Source organism: Labeo rohita, chromosome 4 (genome assembly GCF_022985175.1).
Source record: "Labeo rohita strain BAU-BD-2019 chromosome 4, IGBB_LRoh.1.0, whole genome shotgun sequence".
NCBI classification, from domain to species: domain Eukaryota; kingdom Metazoa; phylum Chordata; class Actinopteri; order Cypriniformes; family Cyprinidae; genus Labeo; species Labeo rohita.
Window position 1 is genome coordinate 32,846,456 of NC_066872.1, and position 8,483 is coordinate 32,854,938.

The 8,483-nt window shown below is 34.4% G+C and overlaps 1 long non-coding RNA gene across 1 annotated transcript; it reads left to right on the top strand.

Moving 5' to 3' along the window:
* The first annotated feature begins 1,269 nt into the window (after positions 1–1,269).
* LOC127164585 (uncharacterized) lies at positions 1,270–2,595 on the top strand. The gene is made up of 2 exons (XR_007827680.1): positions 1,270–1,976; positions 2,114–2,595. It is a non-coding gene; the product is annotated as an uncharacterized LOC127164585 (long non-coding RNA).
* Positions 2,596–8,483: the final 5,888 nt, after the last annotated feature.

Genomic DNA, 8,483 nt, shown 5'->3' on the forward strand with positions numbered 1-8,483 from the left:
ACAATCCCTTATAAAAATTTAACCATGGTTTTACTGTAGTAACCATGGTTTTTTAAAGTATTAATTACCATATCCACCGTTTTACTACAAATACCGTGGTTAAACTGTGGTTGGTGTAGCAAAACCATAAAAATAGGGGTTTAAAAATAAACCTTTTGGGGTACAACAGCTTGTCGCTGGAGAAGTACCCTTAAAATGACTTTTAAAAAATCTTTGTACCTTTTTAACCCCTAATAGGCACATATTAGTACCTTAGAGTGGTAATACGTACCTTAAAAATACTAATATGTACCTTTGATGGGTACAAAATGTACAAAGATGTCCTTTTAAGGGTACTGCTCTAGTGACAAGCTGTTTTAAATTTTAAACCCCTATTATTCTGTGCGTAGTTACCATGGTTTAACTATAGTATCCTTTTTTTTTTTTTTTTTTGTAGTAAAGAACTGTCTGATGCTTATGTCAAATCAAATCATTTTAATCTTTAAATAAACAATTTGTGATTTACTAGCAGATAACTTTTTATAAATAAATTTGTTTCTAAAGTTACATCACGAGTGGCTTTTTTCATGTTTGATTATGTTGCAATGTTTTGCAAAAAAAAAAAAAAAAAAAAAAAAAAAAAAAACTTTTTAGGTTTGAAATAATTAATGTATTTTTTTAATTTTTTGAGAATCAGGATCAAAGGAGTTGGATGATAAATAAATGTGGATTGTATGTCCAACTTCAGGATTGTTTTTTTTTTTTTTGTATTGATCTGAAACTAGTCTCTGCTCATCACTCATCAAGCTGCTAAAACATCCTATTTTTTAAAAGAAAAACAAAACACTTTGATGTAAGCGTCCTGGTTATTTTTTAAAGTTCACATATTTTTCATGAAGTTTATTTATTTACTTATTTTTGTTTTAGATGTTTATGTAACGTTTTTATCTATTTGTTTTTCTGAATATATTACTTTTTATTTATTATACATATATTTCTTTTTCTTTCCATTTTTTTGCCTAATTATTTTAGTAGAATATTGCGGTGTTTTGTATTCTGGATGTGTATGTGTTTTATTGCTTTGCGTCGACCTGAGTCACATATTGTTTTTAAACAATGTTTCTGTTGTATGTATCCTTGTGAATGTTGTGTTAAATAAAAAAAAACACCAACAGTTGCTAAAGAGGCACTATTGTATTCATATGTATGGTCTCAAGCGCCACTCATCACCGCCGAATAAGCCGAGATGAAAGCTGATTCGCTGAAAGCGAAAAACGTCACTTCCGCTAGTTCCTTGTAAGTACGTGAGACACACGTTCCTTAGCCACGTTTTTCTTTCGATCGTTGAAGAGTAAGCAGCTAGAACTTTTGTCTTCTGTGGAAGTTTTTTTGTGAAGACTTTTAATTCTCTTTTAACCACTCGGCGATTGTTTTGAAATCGTTTACTTTCGAGCACCCAAAGACTGTTTTCTTTCCTTGGTGATGTGTCTTGAAATCACGACGATGAAAGGAAACTACCAGAAGGACATCAAGACCGCGCCTGTTCATAAGAAAAAGTGGTCAAAATCAAAGAAGAGGACATTTCTGCGTGCAAATATGGGCGAAAGGAGACGAAAGGTCCGCGTTTGGTCGGCCAGGAGACCACAGCCGAGTCCGGACCGTGTCGATAGCACATCTACGGGAAATCAAAGTTATGTACCATCTGTAGCCATGGCACCAAGAAACACAACGCAGTATTTAATGGACTTGGTGTACGCTGAACAATCAGATGTTTCAATGGAGGCGTTTGATGTAAGCCGTGATTTCTCAATGTACAGTAATGAGGGTGTTTTCTCAACGTCAGACTCTGATTACGACAGATCTTTGGAATTTCAACAGCGAGACTTCGAGAACGTCTTCTTCAGGAATGAAATCTGACGTGTTTCCGAAACCTGACTCGATTGATTTCGTCGGAACGAGATGACCGCGACAGCTGTGAAAACCATAGACAGTAAAATGTGCGTGAACATGCCAGTGCTTATATTGTAAAAATGTGTAAATGGTTACTGAAGCCAGGACGTTCAACACAATTCATTTGAGTTGCATGTTACGAGTTGAATGTGGTTTCATTTGTCGGCTCTCCTTGTTCTCACAGCATTGCGCAGACTCCAACTCAAGGAGGCGGAACGCTCTGCGTCACAGCGGCGCGATGACGTGTACCCCACGCCCCGCCCCCAGTACGGCCACCACCACGTGGCCAGCAGGTAAACCCGCTCCACCCTTTGTGTACGCGGTGTAAGAGCGTTGCAGTAACGTGCAGACGCAGTGTAATTACTGAGAAATGTGCATGCATTGTTCTGCCAACGGATGCATGTGTGTTTTGGGAGACTTTTACAGGTTGCTGATCCTCCTCGGTGGATTTCAGCTGTCTGTGCAACCCACCCAGAGCCTTGGGACAAAGCTGCATCACTGCTGGGCAACTGTACATGCTGTGGTAAATGTTTGAATGTAAATTCACACAAGTGCACTCAAAACTACAACTCATGTGATATGATATACTTTGTGAGAAATTTTGTAAATATTGATTGTATAAACTATTAAAATGTGTTAATTATTAAAACTTAAATTTGACTTTAATTTTCTGTTTTGTGTTTGAGCATTGATGTGTACACTGCATTACAATATATGATTATTTAACACTATCAACCAAATATTTGGAAATACACTTTAGTCTACATAAGCTGATGTTTTCATGAAAAAATAAGTGTTATTTTAGCATAAGAAGGCCTCACACCTTGTGACCTAACAGTGTTCACAGACCCAGAATGCATATAAAACAGTGGATTTCAGCCAGCGGACTTCAAGATGACTTTAATAATAAAATGGCAATTTAGAAATTCTTTGTTTGTGGTGTGTTTGAATTGTCTTGCGCAATTGGGGCCCATGGAGCTTGAGGACTGCTTCTGAAGAACATTAGAGAGGGGAAAAAAGGTAATTTGTTCAGGTGAGAAAAGATTGATGCACCATTAAATGTGTTTTGTTTTTTTTTGTTTTTCTCCCCTGTAACAGCAGATCAGAATTTAGTGTAAATGAGATTGTTACTTGCACACAGTGAATAGTGCTGATCTGGTAGTATAAAATGCTCCCTGTTCTATTAAGTTCTATTAATATTCATATATAATTAAAAAAAAAAAAAAAAAATATATATATATATACATACATACATACATACATACATACATACATACATACATACATACATACATACACATTACCGTTCAAAAGTTTGGGGTCAGTAAGACTTGTAATAGTCTTTAAAGAAGTCTCCTATGCTCATCAAGGCTGCATTTATTTGATTAAAAATATAGAAAAAAAAAACAGTAATACTGCAAAATGTTTTTACAATATAAAATAATGTTTTTTTTATTTTAACATACTTTAAAATAGAATTTATTCCTGTGATGAAAAGCTGAATTTTTATCAGCTGTTACTCCAGTCTTAAGTGTCACATGATCCTTCAGAAATCATTCTAATATGCGGATTTATTATTAGAATGATCAATGTTGGGTAATATCAACAGTTGTGCTGCCAAATATTTTTTGGAACCTGTGATTTGAATTTTTTTTTATTTTTTTTTCAGGATTCTTTCATGAATAAGTTTAAAAAGTGCAGTGTTTATTCAAAATATAAATATTTTATAACAATGTAAGTTATTTATTATTAACTTTTATTAAACTTTTAATTATTAACTTAATACATCCTTGGTGAATAAAAGTATTAATTTCTTTAAAAAAAAAGAAACAATAAAAATGTACTGACCCCAAACTTTTGAACGGTAGTATATATATATATATATATATATAATGACAAAACCAGTTTAATCTGGATGTAGCCTGTCAAGCTGGTTTCCCAATCTCACAAGACTAGTTATAGCTGGTTGGTCAGCTGGTCATTTCTCAGACAAAGAGGTCAAAGCTCCTCAATTACCAGCTAGTTTTAGCAGAGAGCACACTGACATTACCCTAAAACAGCTTTACTTATAAAATGATATGAGATTTAACATATTTGTTTGCAACTACGATCTCTATTCAATTCCATTGTAAGTGCTTCCCTGTAGCTTTAATTTTTCCTTGTGTTTTCTTAAAGAAAATAAGGAATTTATCTTTTTGTAAGAGTGTGTGCAGCCATTTGCAAATTATATGGATCTGGTTTGCAGTCTCATCTGAATCCAGCTAGTTTTACCTGTACAAAACAGATAGTTTTGCTGTTTGGTATTTCAAATTGGTGTCTTACTATATTATTTTAATGTATTATCTATCATAATTATGAGCACATTGGTTTGTAGGGTAAACTGTTTTACCGTGGTTTTTCTTCTGGTTATTTCCCTATAGCGGAATAAAACGGAAGTTTCACTCCGGTGAAAAAAAGCCGCTTCCGCTTCGAAAAAGGTGGCTATTAATGATGAGCATTATGCTGGCGGCTGAGTTTTAATGTTCTTTTGACCATAATTATAACAGCAGTTTCAGTTTACATAAATGACTGAGAAAAAAAGTCCATAAGCACCTTTGGAATACAGTAAAACATCTTTTGAATGTTTTGGAAAATCAGCAAGAAATGTGTTGTTGAGTCAGCATGAGCTGAAAAATCCCCTAGCAGTGTTTCAAGCGCCTTATTAGATCCACACAAGCCATTCTAAACTCAAAACATTTTTTCACTAAATATACACTATTAGATCATTATGTGGGTTTTAAATAGGCGCACAACGCACTTCATCAAATGATATGTAAACAAGCTGCGGATCAGCACTTCTGCTAATTGACTCTCTTGACATATGATTGTTTTGAGCACAGGAACACCTTGTTCCCTTTCCCTCACCCCACAGCTCTGTTTTTGGCACAGGGCGGTTTCAAAAAACCCATGTGGCAAACAGGTGCAATTTCCTAACTGGCTTTCACCACCAGGTGGCCCTAAAGTGCCACAGCAGAAGCTCACAAGGGCCGTCTTTTTTGTAAGAAGTACTCTAGGAAGCCTGACAAGAGCAATGTGTTGATAATCCTGGTGCCACTTTTAGATTATAGTGCATGGCATCTGTTTATGAGAGGAATTGAAGCAATGGAGGAGAGCCGGGCAGGACAAACCTCTCATATTACACCTCTTTGTCAATGGAAGGAATGAACACGAGCAAGATAAGGTCCGTCTCTAGTTCTCCATGTTTCTCAACTCATTTTGGGATTTAATAGACCAAACTGTAAGTTTAAATCTTTTTTTTTCCCTCTTTTATGATGAGTGTTTCTTTCACTCTGATAGTCCTTAGTGTCAGCTCAGTTGCCCTGTGGTCCATCTGCCAAAAGTAATAGATGAGACAACTCGTCCCTGCCCTACTGTGTGCTGTCAATGAGATGACGGCACATACAAGGCTTGTGCATTATGATTGATATGGAGCCCTCCAGCCAGGCCGCACTGCCAGTCTATTGATTAGTCACCAGCCTGGTCTCATGGGAGGGCCTGTCCCTTGGTCATCCATCACACCGATTTTCTCCCGTTTTAGACAGACAAGAAACGTTACCAGGATAAGCTCCTGTTTTAAAGTGCAGGTGCACCCATTTAGAATATATATATATATATATATATATATATATATATATATGTGACCCTGGACCACAAAACCAGTCTTAAGTCGCTGGGGTTTATTTCTAGCAATAGCCAAAAATGTATGGGTCAAAATTATTGATTTTTCTGTTATGGCAAAAATCATTAGGAAATTAAGTAAAGATCATGTTCCATTAAGATATTTTGTAAAATTCCTACTGTAAATGTATGAAAACTTAATTTTTGATTAGTCATATACATTGTTAAGAACACTATTTGAAGAACTTTAAAGGCAATTTTCTCAATATTTTGATTTTTTTGCACCCTCAGATTCCTGATTTTTAAATAGTTGTATCTCGGACAAATATTGTCCTATCCTAACAAACTATATATCAGTGAAAAACATATTTATCCAGCTTTCATATGATGTATCAATCTCAATTTTGAAAAAATTACCCTTATGACTGGTTTTGTGATCCAGGGTCATATATGTGTGTGTGTGTGTGTGTGTGTGTATATATATATATATAATCTTATCTGATTTGAGTGAATGGTACGCTTCATTTAAGTGAGATAAGGTTGTAGGTAAGTCACGCTGGCATGGCTTCATGGGATTTTAAGTGAAATGTAAACTAAACAGGCCATTATCTGTTATCTTTCTTGAGCCTAATGATTCCAGTCCATTTCTTTCACATAAAACCTGTGGGTTTATAAAGATGTTTGTTTATTTTCCTCAAATTATGTAATCAGAATGTACAAAAACACTGATTCACTGCCTGTTTCATCAAGGCCAAGTTTTTAATGGAAGAGGAGTTTACTTTGTTCCATTAATAACATACCAAAAGGTTAAAATTAGCCTGAAGATTGACGACTCAAGGCAAACCATTTATCAAATTGATTGTAAATGTCCTTTTTTTAAAAAATAATAATAATAATAATTAAATAAAATACACACAGGCGGTCAGACTGTGCATTATGGTAAGATTTATTTAGTGGTTCTTTCTGTTTACAAGGTTACGATGAGCCATTAGGTGACGCAAGCGAATGAATCAATGAATCATTGAACCGATTCGCTCTGATTCATATTTGGTTTTCTCACACATGTTCGGATCGCTGTGGCTTTGTTTACAAATATGTTCCTTGGCGGAGCAAAAAAAGTACAAAGCTAATAGCAACATTGTTTATAAAATGTAAGCTTAACAATTTATTTAACCGTATCCCAATATCCCAATCTTGTTGTTGGGCCGAATATTAGCTAGGCTTTATATAAAACGCTGTCTGTTTTCTATCGTCAGGTTAGTTTGTCCTACTGTTTTGCCAGATGTTATGGAGAATCAGCCTTTTGCCCTCAGACAAAGCACCAGTTCAGTACAAGAAGATGAAGGTAAGACCCCAGGAGGAATTGCTTCCCAAACAAAGCAACAACAAACACAAACATTCCTGCTTGTGCATGCTTGTACTGCTTTGGACAATTCTTCAGCACTTTAATAACATCAGTTTACTTTCTGCAGTTGATTTAAATGGTAAATTAATTTAATTAGCGAAATTTAATGTTGAATTGATAAATAATTGACAGTGAAACTGGTTGGGGCTGAATAGGAAGAGTCAATATAAAAATGAATTAGTTTAAATATTGCTTAAATAGCCTAATGCTTGATATTCATAAAATATGCATGTCTATAGACAGAGAAAACAGCACTTTGACCTTCACAGAGACAGGAAGAGACAGGTGCCCGTGGCGTTGTGGCTGGACACACCCACCGAGTGGACTCTGTTCCGCCGAAAGAAAAGGTCACAGAAATGTCATGCAGTCATGTCCTTGTAAGTTTGATCAGACTTGATAAAAGCAGACCTGCTGCTCGGTTTCTTCCTGCTGTACTTTTCAACATCCGCAGTAACACCACACTAAACATTTGATCTGTGTTGCTTTAAATGTTAGCTGTGATGACTCAGCTAACAACCGTTCTGTTCAGTCTGCATTGAAATTGAGCATTTAAAAGTTTTTTTTTTTTTTTTTGATGTTCACTCAGCATTATTTAATGCGACAAATGCAAAAAGGAGCTTGGGTCCTCATGTTAGTTTACAGAAGGCAATACACTACCAGTCAAAAGTTTTTGAACAGTAAGATTACTGTATCTATGTTACTGTGTTTAAGATTAAGTATCTTCTGCTTACCAAACCTGCATTTATTTGATCCAAAGTACAGCAAAAACAGTAAAAATGTGAAAATTTTTTACTATTTAAAATAACTGTTTTCTATTTGAATATATTTTAAAATTTAATTTATTCCTCTGAATTTTTAGCATAATTACTCCAGTCACATGGTCCTTTTTAAATCATTCTAATATTTTGATTTTCTGCCCAAAACAACATTTATTATTTTTTTTTATGTTGAACACAGCTGAGTATAATTTTTTCAAATGCCTTTTATGAATAGAAAGTTCAGAAGAACAGAATTTATCTGAAACAGAAATCTTTTGTAACATTATAAATGTCTTTATCGTCACTTTTGATCAATTTAAAGCATCTTTGCTAAATAAAAGTATTGATTTTTATAGTTTCTTTCCAAAAAATATATGTATACTGGCTCCACGCTTTTGAATGGTATAGAGTATAATGTTACAAAAGCTTTTTATTTCAGATAAATGCTGATCTTTCTGTTCATCAAAGAAGACTGAAAAAAATGTACACATCTGTTTTAATTATTAAAACTAATAATAATAATAATGTTTCTTGAACAGCTAATCAGAATAATTTAAGAAAGTATAATGTGACACTGAAGACTGGAGTAATGATGCTGAAAATTTAGCTTTGATCACAGGAATAAATTACATTTTAAAATATATTCAAATAGAAAAGAGTTATTTTAAATAGTAAAAATATTTCAAAATTTAAATGTTTTTGCTGTACTTTGGATCAAATAAATGCAGGTTTGG